Source organism: Procambarus clarkii, unplaced genomic scaffold (genome assembly GCF_040958095.1).
Source record: "Procambarus clarkii isolate CNS0578487 unplaced genomic scaffold, FALCON_Pclarkii_2.0 HiC_scaffold_109, whole genome shotgun sequence".
NCBI lineage: Eukaryota > Metazoa > Arthropoda > Malacostraca > Decapoda > Cambaridae > Procambarus > Procambarus clarkii.
Window position 1 is genome coordinate 3,368,450 of NW_027189142.1, and position 15,606 is coordinate 3,384,055.

A 15,606-nucleotide genomic window follows, 5' to 3' on the forward strand; every position below is an offset into this window, starting at 1 on the left:
AAATTTGATTCAGAAGGCAACTCCAGCGTGGCCTAGTCGGATAGAACATGTTCTTAATCCGGATAGACCTGCGTTCGAGCCTGTCGAAACGGTTGCAAGTACAGGGCACAGATTTATCTGTGTGTCCCCTCCTGTAGGAGCATCAGTTTCGATAGATTCTCTGGATAGCTGAAGATTGATTGACTGACCCCTTGGAATGTGGGGAAGGGTTGAAATCCGGGGGCCCACGGACGGATACCTGGATCCACTGACCTCGGGCAGGTCTTTCAATTCACCTGGATTTCAGGTGGGGAGAAGGGAGGCAATTTGGGTCGACACAAATAGCTTCCTGGACCCAAAACCCCAAAGACACCCAGACACACGGAATCAAGACGCACACGGCTGCAGGAGACACAAGGACTCAAGACACACGCGGAATCAAGACACACACGGACTCAAGACACACGCGGACTCAAGACACACACGGAATCAAGACTCGCGGACTCAAGACACACGCGGAATCAAGACACACGCAGACTCAAGACACACGCGGAATCAAGACACACACGGACTCAAGACACACATGGACTCAAGACACAAACGGATTCAAGACACACGCGGACTCAAGACACACACGGAATCAAGACACACACGGGCACTGACACGATCCCAAGGTGGAGATAAGGGAGGCAATTTGAGGGGACACAAATGGCATCCTGGACTCAATACCCCAGGGATAATGACATAGACACGGACACGGACACGGATACGGACACTCATAGACTCTAACGGACACGGACACACGGAATCAATACACGGACTCAAGACACACACGGACTCAAGACACACACAGAATCAAGACACACATGGACACTGACACGATCCCAAGGTGGAGATAAGGGAGGCAATTTGAGGGGACACAAATGGCATCCTGGACTCAAAACCCCAGGGATAATGGCACGAACACGGACACTAACTAACCTAACCTAAGACTCTGACGGACACGGGAACATACGGAATCAAGACACACGCGGAAACAAGACACACTCAGGAGACACACACGAAATCAAGACACACAAGGAATCAAGGCACAGACCGAATCAAGAAACAAAAGGAATCAAGAAACACAAGGAATCAAGACACACACGGAATCAAGAAACACAAGGAATCAAGAAACACAAGGAATCAAGAAACACAAGGAATCAAGACAAACACGAAACCAAGAAACACAAGGAATCAAGAAACACAAGGAATCAAGAAACACAAGGAATCAAGACAAACACGAAACCAAGAAACACAAGGAATCAAGAAACACAAGGAATCAAGACACGCACGGAATCAAGACACACACGGAATCAAGACACGCACGGAATCAAGACACGCACGGAATCAAGAAACACAAGGAATCAAGAAACACACGGAATCAAGAAACACAAGTAATCAAGAAACACAAGGAATCAAGACACAAACGGAATCAAGACACACACGGAATCAAGACACAAACGGAATCAAGACACACACGGAATCAAGAAACACAAGGAATCAAGAAACACACGGAATCAAGAAACACAAGAAATCAAGACACAAACGGAATCAAGACACACACGGAATCAAGAAACACAAGGAATCAAGGCACAGACGGAATCAAGACACACACGGAATCAAGACACGCACGGAATCAAGAAACACAAGGAATCAAGAAACACACGGAATCAAGAAACACAAGGAATCAAGAAACACAAGGAATCAAGAAACACAAGGAATCAAGACAAACACGGAATCAAGAAACACAAGGAATCAAGAAACACAAGGAATCAAGACACACACGGAATCAAGACACACACGGAATCAAGACACACAAGGAATCAAGAAACAAAAGGAATCAAGAAACACACGGAATCAAGACACACACGGAATTAAGAAACACAAGGAATCAAGACACAAACGGAATCAAGACACACACGGAATCAAGAAACACAAGGAATGGACAGACGGAATCAAGACACACACGGAATCAAGAAACACAAGGAATCAAGGCACAGACGGAATCAAGACACACACGGAATCAAGACATACACGGAATCAAGGCACACTCGGAATCAAGAAACACAAGGAATCAAGGCACAGACGGAATCAAGACACACAAGGAATCAAGGCACATAAGGAATCAAGAAACACAAGGAATCAAGGCACAGACGGAATCAAGACACACACGGAATCAAGACACACGGAATCAACAAACACACGGAATCAAGACACACACGGAATCAACAAACACAAGGAATCAAGACACAAACGGAATCAAGACACACACGGAATCAAGAAACACAAGGAATCAAGGCACAGACGGAATCAAGACACACACGGAATCAAGACACACACGGAATCAAGACACGCACGGAATCAAGAAACACAAGGAATCAAGACACACACGGAATCAAGAAACAATGGAATCAAGACACACACGGAATCAAGAAACACAAGGAATCAAAACTCAACTCAAGACACATACACGGACAGAGATAAAAAATTTAAACATCTAAGGAATGTGGCGTTTTTTTGTTTTGTTTTTATCAAAAAAACTGTTTTAAATTTGTCAACGTGAGAACTGCCAGAAGGTCAATCATCGGCTGTCCAGAGAATCTATCGAACCTGATGCTGCTACAGGAGAGGACAATATGTGCCCTGTAATTGCAACCGTTTCGACAGGCTCGAACGCAGGTCTATCCGGATTAAGAATATGTTCTATCCGACTTGGATAAACATGTTCAAAGTAACATTTCTAACTTGTGTAAAGAAGAATGAACCTTTTTTTTCAACCTATGCGAGACAAATAATTGAATATGCAGCCCCAGCCTTTTTTCCAACAGAGCTGAGAGTTATGAGTTACATAACTTCTGGAAAACTACTTGAGCAATTGATTGATGGTTGAGAGGTGGGACCAAAGATCTGAATATCAAACCTAGCAAACACAACTAGGTGAATACAACTAGGTGAGAACAAACTTACAAAAACCCACAGTTGTAGATGCAAACTCCATTCATAATTTTAAAAGTTGATATGACAGGAAAATAGACCAGGAGTCATTGCTTTAAACAACCGGCGGCTATATTGTCAGCGTTCAAAAACTGATGCTCAGTCCTGCAAGTACAAATAGGTGAGTACACAGAAATATGAAACATGTGTGTGTTCCTTCTAGACTAACGATTCCTGGATCGAAACCCGGCCAGGCAGGACTGAAATTATTGGTAGCGTTTCCTATCACCTAATGTCTCTGTTCTCCTAGCAGTAAACAGGTATCCAGGAGTTGTGAGCTTCATGTAGGGTTGCATCCTAGTGAGGGTCAGTCAGGGTGTTCGATCTTGTGAGGTGGGTGTTGGTTAGATTAGGTTAGGTTAGGTTTGGTTAGGTTAGGTTAGGTTTAGGTTAAGTTTGGTTAGGTTAGGTTAGGTTAGGTTAAGTTTGGTTAGGTTAGGTTAGGTTAGGTTAAGTTTGGTTAGGTTAGGTTTGGTTAGGTTAGGTTAGGTTAGGTTAGGTTAGGTTAGGTTTAGGTTAGGTTAGGTTAGGTTAGGTTTGTTAGGTTAGGTTTGGTTAGGTTTAGGTTAGGTTAGGTTAGGTTAGTTAGGTTAGGTTAGGTTAGGTTAGGTTAGGTTAGTTAGTTAGGTTAGGTTAGGTTTAGGTTAGGTTAGGTTAGGTTAGGTTAGGTTAGTTAGGTTAGGTTACGTTAGTTAGGTTAGGTTAGGTTAAGTTTGGTTAGGTTAGGTTAGGTTAGGTTAGGTTACGTTAGTTATGTTAGGTTAGGTTAAGTTTGGTTAGGTTAGGTTAGGTTTAGGTTAGGTGAGGTTAAGTTTGGTTAGGTTAGGTTAGGTTAAGTTTGGTTAGGTTAGGTTTGGTTAGGTTAGGTTAGGTTAGGTTTAGGTTAGGTTAGGTTAGGTTAGGTTAGGTTAGGTTAGGTTAGGTTTAGGTTAGGTTAGGTTAGGTTTGTTAGGTTAGGTTTGGTTAGGTTTAGGTTAGGTTAGGTTAGTTAGGTTAGGTTTGGTTAGGTTTAGGTTAGGTTAGGTTAGGTTTGTTAGGTTAGGTTTAGGTTAGGTTAGGTTAGGTTAGGTTAGTTAGGTTAGGTTTGGTTAGGTTTAGGTTAGGTTAGGTTAGGTTAGTTAGGTTAGGTTAGGTTAGGTTAGGTTACATTAGTTAGGTTAGGTTAGGTTAGGTTTGGTTAGGTTTAGGTTAGGTTAGTTAGGTTAGGTTATGTTAGATTAGGTTAGGTTAGTTAGGTTAGGTTTGGTTAGGTTAGGTTACGTTACGTTAGTTAGGTTAGGTTAGATTAGTTAGGTTAGGTTAGTTAGGTTAGGTTAGGTTAGGTTAGTTAGTTAGGTTAGGTTTGGTTTGGTTAGCTTAGTTAGGTAAGTTAGGTAGATTGGGTTTAGGTGTAGGTTAGGTTAGATTTAGATTAGGTTAAGTTATATTAGGTTTGGTTTTAGATTGTGGTAGGTTATAGGTTAGGGTAGGGTATAGGTTAGGCTAGGTTAAGTTAGGAAATAGGCCAAGAGTTATTGCTATAAACAACCGACGGCTTAAAGGCAGACTCTAAGATTAACGCTCGATCCTCCTGGCACAAATAGGTGAGTACACATATATGTAACATGAATGATGTGTTCCTTCTCGACTCTCAATAAGGGATTCCAGGGTTCGAATCGCGGTCGGGTAGGGCTGTAATTGTTGGTAGCGTTTCCTATCACCCAATGTACCTGTTCACCTAGCAGTAAATAGGTATCCAGGAGTTAGTGAGCTACTAGCATCCTGTTGAGTGAGGGTTAGTTTAACCTTGTGGGGTGGGTGTTGGAGACCACTTTATAATCCTAACATGTATATATAGACTGCCTGACTGCCTGTCCCCCGACTCAAAGAAGTTATATGTATTGACTCAATGAAGCCTAAGAGAACATAATCCAAGGCCTAAGAGTAGTCATTCGTGCTTAGAAGAGGATTGTTTAGGTTTTATAAATAGCGGCGGGTGGCATTTATAAGTGATTTGTGCGAGATCAATGGCATCCAAACATTTCCATGTTGGTGCTATAGTCCACTTTTGGTTGGTTTGTTTGACTATAAGAACTATCATTAATGGAGAATTGGCTGGTATGTGTGAGTATCCTCCGCCGCAGTTACCATTATCATCACTCACTCACTCACAAGTTATTGGTTACCACTTGTATGCAATAACAACGGCCATACTACCACTTAAAGGACACTGCTTCTCGTCCCATTAGCCAAGTTAAGCAACTTTCAATTTGGTTAGTAATTGGATGGGTAACCTGCCTGGTAACACCAACTGCTAGTACTGCTGATGGCATTCATATTTGGACAGTCCCTGTGGATCAGTGGTAAGGCACTCACCTCGCGCTTCTCAAGCGATTTCGCCTGGGTTCATATCCTGGCTGGCAGGGGAAGAGCGGATTGACTAGGCACCAATCCTTAACTTAACGATTCTCTTCACGAAGCAGTGAATGGGTACCTGGTTGTTAAACGGTTTGTCGGGTTGTGTTCCAGGGAAAATTAACAATGAGTTTGTGTGTACTCACCTAATTGTACTCACCTTATTGTGCTTGCGGGGGTTGAGCTCTGGCTCTTTGGTCTGCCTCTCAACCGTCAATCAACAGGAGTACTGGTTCCTGAGCCTATTGGGCTCTATCATATCTACACTTGAAACTGTGTATGGAGTCAGCCTCCACCACATCACTTCCTAATGCATTCCATTTGTCAACTACTCTGACACTAAAAAAGTTCTTTCTAATATCTCTGTGGCTCATTTGGGCACTCAGTTTCCACCTGTGTCCCCTAGTACGTGTGCCCCTTGTTTTAAATAGCCTACCTTTATCTACCCTATCGATTCCCTTGAGAATCTTGAATGTGGTGATCATGTCCCCCTTAACTCTTCTGTCTTCCAACGAAGTGAGGTTTAATTCCCGTAGTCTCTCCTCGTAGCTCATACCTCTTAGCTCGGGTTCTAGTCTGGTGGCAAACCTTTGAACCTTTTCCAGTTTAGTCTTATGCTTGACTAGATGTGGACTCCATGCTGGAGCTGCATACTTGGGGATTGGTCTGACATATGTGGTATATAATGTTCTCAAAGATTCCTTTCAGTGTGTGTGTATTTTATAAGAAAGAGACACATAAACATGTGTGTGAATGAATATGTACACCAATTAATAGTGAATGGGCTGGCATGTGTGAGTATTAATGTATACTATGGGCCACACTCACTGAAATATGTTGTCTGTGTGTGTACATACGTGTAATTGGAGTGACTTATCCACGTGAATTTATCTGTGTGTGTATATATCCAATATGAGTGATCCTTGTCATAATTGTGACAGTTTCTGCAATTTGACTGTCGAGACTGTATGTATGTTTGTATATATGTGTGTGTGTGTGTGTGTGTGTGTGTGTGTGTGTGTATATGTGTGTGTGTGTATATATATATGTGTGTGTGCGCGCGCGCGCACGAATGTCGCGCTCTGAAATATGTACCTATGATTATTAGAGTATACCATTCGAGAAAATGTCTAACTATTTATCGGTCCATTCTCTCTCTCTGTGCCGGCCTTCCTGCTAAAACTTGTCCACTCATTATGCTGTTGAATATCTATCTCCAATGGTCATTTACCATTAATTAATATATTATTAAGCAGATAAAGTCCTTTACAAATATCTTCATCTTTTAAAGCACATATCTTTCTTCTAACATGAATCACTATAACTCATATACTTTCATCAGTTCCAAACACTTTTCTTATTCCTTCCTTAACATCTTTCCTTATATAACCTATCTCCACAAATTAATATCTTAATGATTAACTGGCAACTCCATGCCTTTCCCTCCCCCCTACCCCTCAGGCACCCCCTCTGCAGCTCCCTCGGCCCCCACCCCCCTACCAACACCCTACCCCGCAACCGAGGCCCAAATATAACTACCCCCATACCACAATTACCAGAGACCACCCCCGCCCCCTCCCCCGACCCCCGCCTAACAGAGAAAATGACCGCCACAACGCTATACTTACCCAGCCGAACCGTTCGTTCGCGTATGTACTATTTATTGTTGAAAAAACTTAGAATAAAACAAACCGGATTTTCATTCCCTAGTAAAACACATATATATATGTATACAAAACGAGGCCTAGATTAGCACATATTAGGTATTGGATTGCTTGTTTACCATTCACAAACTCATTTGGACACACACACACCACACTAAATATTAAATAATACATACCTTTAAACACACACACACACACACACACACACGTCAGTTTGCCTAAATTCTCCAATATTCATTCATGAAACTGCCTCACTGGACTGCAACCTCATCGAATAAGCTGTCATGTATTTCTAACTCTCAACACAAACTCACAACTTCACACGTCAATCATTGCAAATGTTGATAAATAGACACTAACTAACCTTACTACGAGATATAAATACAAGTGCAAAATTTGATTCAGAAGGCAACTCCAGCGTGGCCTAGTCGGATAGAACATGTTCTTAATCCGGATAGACCTGCGTTCGAGCCTGTCGAAACGGTTGCAAGTACAGGGCACAGATTTATCTGTGTGTCCCCTCCTGTAGGAGCATCAGTTTCGATAGATTCTCTGGATAGCTGAAGATTGATTGACTGACCCCTTGGAATGTGGGGAAGGGTTGAAATCCGGGGGCCCACGGACGGATACCTGGATCCACTGACCTCGGGCAGGTCTTTCAATTCACCTGGATTTCAGGTGGGGAGAAGGGAGGCAATTTGGGTCGACACAAATAGCTTCCTGGACCCAAAACCCCAAAGACACCCAGACACACGGAATCAAGACGCACACGGCTGCAGGAGACACAAGGACTCAAGACACACGCGGAATCAAGACACACACGGACTCAAGACACACGCGGACTCAAGACACACACGGAATCAAGACTCGCGGACTCAAGACACACGCGGAATCAAGACACACGCAGACTCAAGACACACGCGGAATCAAGACACACACGGACTCAAGACACACATGGACTCAAGACACAAACGGATTCAAGACACACGCGGACTCAAGACACACACGGAATCAAGACACACACGGGCACTGACACGATCCCAAGGTGGAGATAAGGGAGGCAATTTGAGGGGACACAAATGGCATCCTGGACTCAATACCCCAGGGATAATGACATAGACACGGACACGGACACGGATACGGACACTCATAGACTCTAACGGACACGGACACACGGAATCAATACACGGACTCAAGACACACACGGACTCAAGACACACACAGAATCAAGACACACATGGACACTGACACGATCCCAAGGTGGAGATAAGGGAGGCAATTTGAGGGGACACAAATGGCATCCTGGACTCAAAACCCCAGGGATAATGGCACGAACACGGACACTAACTAACCTAACCTAAGACTCTGACGGACACGGGAACATACGGAATCAAGACACACGCGGAAACAAGACACACTCAGGAGACACACACGAAATCAAGACACATAAGGAATCAAGGCACAGACCGAATCAAGAAACAAGGAATCAAGAAACACAAGGAATCAAGACACACACGGAATCAAGAAACACAAGGAATCAAGAAACACAAGGAATCAAGAAACACAAGGAATCAAGACAAACACGAAACCAAGAAACACAAGGAATCAAGAAACACAAGGAATCAAGAAACACAAGGAATCAAGAAACACAAGGAATCAAGACAAACACGAAACCAAGAAACACAAGGAATCAAGAAACACAAGGAATCAAGACACGCACGGAATCAAGACACACACGGAATCAAGACACGCACGGAATCAAGACACACACGGAATCAAGACACGCACGGAATCAAGAAACACAAGGAATCAAGAAACACACGGAATCAAGAAACACAAGTAATCAAGAAACACAAGGAATCAAGACACAAACGGAATCAAGACACACGGAATCAAGACACAAACGGAATCAAGACACACACGGAATCAAGAAACACAAGGAATCAAGAAACACACGGAATCAAGAAACACAAGAAATCAAGACACAAACGGAATCAAGACACACACGGAATCAAGAAACACAAGGAATCAAGGCACAGACGGAATCAAGACACACACGGAATCAAGACACGCACGGAATCAAGAAACACAAGGAATCAAGAAACACACGGAATCAAGAAACACAAGGAATCAAGAAACACAAGGAATCAAGAAACACAAGGAATCAAGACAAACACGGAATCAAGAAACACAAGGAATCAAGAAACACAAGGAATCAAGACACACACGGAATCAAGACACACACGGAATCAAGACACACAAGGAATCAAGAAACAAAAGGAATCAAGAAACACACGGAATCAAGACACACACGGAATTAAGAAACACAAGGAATCAAGACACAAACGGAATCAAGCACACACGGAATCAAGAAACACAAGGAATGGACAGACGGAATCAAGACACACACGGAATCAAGAAACACAAGGAATCAAGGCACAGACGGAATCAAGACACACACGGAATCAAGACATACACGGAATCAAGGCACACTCGGAATCAAGAAACACAAGGAATCAAGGCACAGACGGAATCAAGACACACAAGGAATCAAGGCACATAAGGAATCAAGAAACACAAGGAATCAAGGCACAGACGGAATCAAGACACACACGGAATCAAGACACACGGAATCAACAAACACACGGAATCAAGACACACACGGAATCAACAAACACAAGGAATCAAGACACAAACGGAATCAAGACACACACGGAATCAAGAAACACAAGGAATCAAGGCACAGACGGAATCAAGACACACACGGAATCAAGACACACACGGAATCAAGACACGCACGGAATCAAGAAACACAAGGAATCAAGACACACACGGAATCAAGAAACACATGGAATCAAGACACACACGGAATCAAGAAACACAAGGAATCAAAACTCAACTCAAGACACATACACGGACAGAGATAAAAAATTTAAACATCTAAGGAATGTGGCGTTTTTTTGTTTTGTTTTTATCAAAAAAACTGTTTTAAATTTGTCAACGTGAGAACTGCCAGAAGGTCAATCATCGGCTGTCCAGAGAATCTATCGAACCTGATGCTGCTACAGGAGAGGACAATATGTGCCCTGTAATTGCAACCGTTTCGACAGGCTCGAACGCAGGTCTATCCGGATTAAGAATATGTTCTATCCGACTTGGATAGAACATGTTCAAAGTAACATTTCTAACTTGTGTAAAGAAGAATGAACCTTTTTTTTCAACCTATGCGAGACAAATAATTGAATATGCAGCCCCAGCCTTTTTTCCAACAGAGCTGAGAGTTATGAGTTACATAACTTCTGGAAAACTACTTGAGCAATTGATTGATGGTTGAGAGGTGGGACCAAAGATCTGAATATCAAACCTAGCAAACACAACTAGGTGAATACAACTAGGTGAGAACAAACTTACAAAAACCCACAGTTGTAGATGCAAACTCCATTCATAATTTTAAAAGTTGATATGACAGGAAAATAGACCAGGAGTCATTGCTTTAAACAACCGGCGGCTATATTGTCAGCGTTCAAAAACTGATGCTCAGTCCTGCAAGTACAAATAGGTGAGTACACAGAAATATGAAACATGTGTGTGTTCCTTCTAGACTAACGATTCCTGGATCGAAACCCGGCCAGGCAGGACTGAAATTATTGGTAGCGTTTCCTATCACCTAATGCCTCTGTTCTCCTAGCAGTAAACAGGTATCCAGGAGTTGTGAGCTTCATGTAGGGTTGCATCCTAGTGAGGGTCAGTCAGGGTGTTCGATCTTGTGAGGTGGGTGTTGGTTAGATTAGGTTAGGTTAGGTTTGGTTAGGTTAAGTTTGGTTAGGTTAGGTTAGGTTAGGTTAGTTAGGTTAGGTTAGGTTAGGTTTGTTAGGTTAGGTTTGGTTAGGTTTAGGTTAGGTTAGGTTAGGTTAGTTAGGTTAGGTTAGGTTAGGTTAGGTTAGGTTAGTTAGGTTAGGTTAGGTTTAGGTTAGGTTAGGTTAGGTTAGGTTAGTTAGGTTAGGTTACGTTAGTTAGGTTAGGTTAGGTTAGTTTGGTTAGGTTAGGTTAGGTTAGGTTAGGTTAGGTTACGTTAGTTAGGTTAGGTTAGGTTAAGTTTGGTTAGGTTAGGTTAGGTTAAGTTGGTTAGGTTAGGTTTGGTTAGGTTAGGTTAGGTTTAGGTTAGGTGGTTAAGTTTGGTTAGGTTTTGGTTAGTTTGGTTAGGTTAGGTTTGGTTAGGTTAGGTTAGGTTAGGTTTAGGTTAGGTTAGGTTAGGTTAGGTTAGGTTAGGTTAGGTTAGGTTTAGGTTAGGTTAGGTTAGGTTTGTTAGGTTAGGTTTGGTTAGGTTTAGGTTAGGTTATGTTAGTTAGGTTAGGTTTGGTTAGGTTTAGGTTAGGTTAGGTTAGGTTTGTTAGGTTAGGTTTAGGTTAGGTTAGGTTAGGTTAGGTTAGTTAGGTTAGGTTTGGTTAGGTTTGGTTAGGTTAGGTTAGGTTAGTTAGGTTAGGTTAGGTTAGGTTAGGTTACGTTAGTTAGGTAGGTTAGGTTAGGTTTGGTTAGGTTTAGGTTAGGTTAGTTAGGTTAGGTTATGTTAGATTAGGTTAGGTTAGTTAGGTTAGGTTTGGTTAGGTTAGGTTACGTTACGTTAGTTAGGTTAGGTTAGATTAGTTAGGTTAGGTTAGTTAGGTTAGGTTAGGTTAGGTTAGTTAGGTTAGGTTTGGTTTGGTTAGCTTAGTTAGGTAAGTTAGGTAGATTGGGTTTAGGTGTAGGTTAGGTTAGATTTAGATTAGGTTAAGTTATATTAGGTTTGGTTTTAGATTGTGGTAGGTTATAGGTTAGGGTAGGGTATAGGTTAGGCTAGGTTAAGTTAGGAAATAGGCCAAGAGTTATTGCTATAAACAACCGACGGCTTAAAGGCAGACTCTAAGATTAACGCTCGATCCTCCTGGCACAAATAGGTGAGTACACATATATGTAACATGAATGATGTGTTCCTTCTCGACTCTCAAAAGGGATTCCAGGGTTCGAATCGCGGTCGGGTAGGGCTGTAATTGTTGGTAGCGTTTCCTATCACCCAATGCACCTGTTCACCTAGCAGTAAATAGGTACCAGGAGTTAGTGAGCTACTAGCATCCTGTTGAGTGAGGGTTAGTTTAACCTTGTGGGGTGGGTGTGGAGACCACTTTATAATCCTAACATGTATATATAGACTGCCTGACTGCCTGTCCCCCGACTCAAAGAAGTTATATGTATTGACTCAATGAAGCCTAAGAGAACATAATCCAAGGCCTAAGAGTAGTCATTCGTGCTTAGAAGAGGATTGTTTAGGTTTTATAAATAGCGGCGGGTGGCATTTATAAGTGATTTGTGCGAGATCAATGGCATCCAAACATTTCCATGTTGGTGCTATAGTCCACTTTTGGTTGGTTTTTGACTATAAGAACTATCATTAATGGAGAATTGGCTGGTATGTGTGAGTATCCTCCGCCGCAGTTACCATTATCATCACTCACTCACTCACAAGTTATTGGTTACCACTTGTATGCAATAACAACGGCCATACTACCACTTAAAGGACACTGCTTCTCGTCCCATTAGCCAAGTTAAGCAACTTTCAATTTGGTTAGTAATTGGATGGGTAACCTGCCTGGTAACACCAACTGCTAGTACTGCTGATGGCATTCATATTTGGACAGTCCCTGTGGATCAGTGGTAAGGCACTCACCTCGCGCTTCTCAAGCGATTTCGCCTGGGTTCATATCCTGGCTGGCAGGGGAAGAGCGGATTGACTAGGCACCAATCCTTAACTTAACGATTCTCTTCACGAAGCAGTGAATGGGTACCTGGTTGTTAAACGGTTTGTCGGGTTGTGTTCCAGGGAAAATTAACAATGAGTTTGTGTGTACTCACCTAATTGTACTCACCTTATTGTGCTTGCGGGGGTTGAGCTCTGGCTCTTTGGTCTGCCTCTCAACCGTCAATCAACAGGAGTACTGGTTCCTGAGCCTATTGGGCTCTATCATATCTACACTTGAAACTGTGTATGGAGTCAGCCTCCACCACATCACTTCCTAATGCATTCCATTTGTCAACTACTCTGACACTAAAAAAGTTCTTTCTAATATCTCTGTGGCTCATTTGGGCACTCAGTTTCCACCTGTGTCCCCTAGTACGTGTGCCCCTTGTTTTAAATAGCCTACCTTTATCTACCCTATCGATTCCCTTGAGAATCTTGAATGTGGTGATCATGTCCCCCTTAACTCTTCTGTCTTCCAACGAAGTGAGGTTTAATTCCCGTAGTCTCTCCTCGTAGCTCATACCTCTTAGCTCGGGTTCTAGTCTGGTGGCAAACCTTTGAACCTTTTCCAGTTTAGTCTTATGCTTGACTAGATGTGGACTCCATGCTGGAGCTGCATACTTGGGGATTGGTCTGACATATGTGGTATATAATGTTCTCAAAGATTCCTTTCAGTGTGTGTGTATTTTATAAGAAAGAGACACATAAACATGTGTGTGAATGAATATGTACACCAATTAATAGTGAATGGGCTGGCATGTGTGAGTATTAATGTATACTATGGGCCACACTCACTGAAATATGTTGTCTGTGTGTGTACATACGTGTAATTGGAGTGACTTATCCACGTGAATTTATCTGTGTGTGTATATATCCAATATGAGTGATCCTTGTCATAATTGTGACAGTTTCTGCAATTTGACTGTCGAGACTGTATGTATGTTTGTATATATGTGTGTGTGTGTGTGTGTGTGTCTGTATATATGTGTGTGTGTGTATATATATGTGTGTGTGCGCGCGCGCGCACGAATGTCGCGCTCTGAAATATGTACCTATGATTATTAGAGTATACCATTCGAGAAAAAATGTCTAACTATTTATCGGTCCATTCTCTCTCTCTGTGCCGGCCTTCCTGCTAAAACTTGTCCACTCATTATGCTGTTGAATATCTATCTCCAATGGTCATTTACCATTAATTAATATATTATTAAGCAGATAAAGTCCTTTACAAATATCTTCATCTTTTAAAGCACATATCTTTCTTCTAACATGAATCACTATAACTCATATACTTTCATCAGTTCCAAACACTTTTCTTATTCCTTCCTTAACATCTTTCCTTATATAACCTATCTCCACAAATTAATATCTTAATGATTAACTGGCAACTCCATGCCTTTAACTCAGGCCCCCCCTCTGCAGCTCCCTCGGCCCCCACCCCCCTACCAACACCCTACCCCGCAACCGAGGCCCAAATATAACTACCCCCATACCACAATTACCAGAGACCACCCCCGCCCCCTCCCCCGACCCCCGCCTAACAGAGAAAATGACCGCCACAACGCTATACTTACCCAGCCGAACCGTTCGTTCGCGTATGTACTATTTATTGTTGAAAAAACTTAGAATAAAACAAACCGGATTTTCATTCCCTAGTAAAACATATATATATGTATACAAAACGAGGCCTAGATTAGCACATATTAGGTATTGGATTGCTTGTTTACCATTCACAAACTCATTTGGACACACACACACCACACTAAATATTAAATAATACATACCTTTAAACACACACACACACACACACACACACACACACACGTCAGTTTGCCTAAATTCTCCAATATTCATTCATGAAACTGCCTCACTGGACTGCAACCTCATCGAATAAGCTGTCATGTATTTCTAACTCTCAACACAAACTCACAACTTCACACGTCAATCATTGCAAATGTTGATAAATAGACACTAACTAACCTTACTACGAGATATAAATACAAGTGCAAAATTTGATTCAGAAGGCAACTCCAGCGTGGCCTAGTCGGATAGAACATGTTCTTAATCCGGATAGACCTGCGTTCGAGCCTGTCGAAACGGTTGCAAGTACAGGGCACAGATTTATCTGTGTGTCCCCTCCTGTAGGAGCATCAGTTTCGATAGATTCTCTGGATAGCTGAAGATTGATTGACTGACCCCTTGGAATGTGGGGAAGGGTTGAAATCCGGGGGCCCACGGACGGATACCTGGATCCACTGACCTCGGGCAGGTCTTTCAATTCACCTGGATTTCAGGTGGGGAGAAGGGAGGCAATTTGGGTCGACACAAATAGCTTCCTGGACCCAAAACCCCAAAGACACCCAGACACACGGAATCAAGACGCACACGGCTGCAGGAGACACAAGGACTCAAGACACACGCGGAATCAAGACACACACGGACTCAAGACACACGCGGACTCAGCACACACACGGAATCAAGACTCGCGGACTCAAGACACACGCGGAATCAAGACACACGCAGACTCAAGACACACGCGGAATCAAGACACACACGGACTCAAGACACACATGGACTCAAGACACAAACGGATTCAAGACCACACGCGGACTCAAGACACACACGGAATCAAGACACACACGGACACTGACACGATCCCAAGGTGGAGATAAGGGAGGCAATTTGAGGGGACACAAATGGCATCCTGGACTCAATACCCCAGGGATAATGACATAGACACGGACACGGACACGGATACGG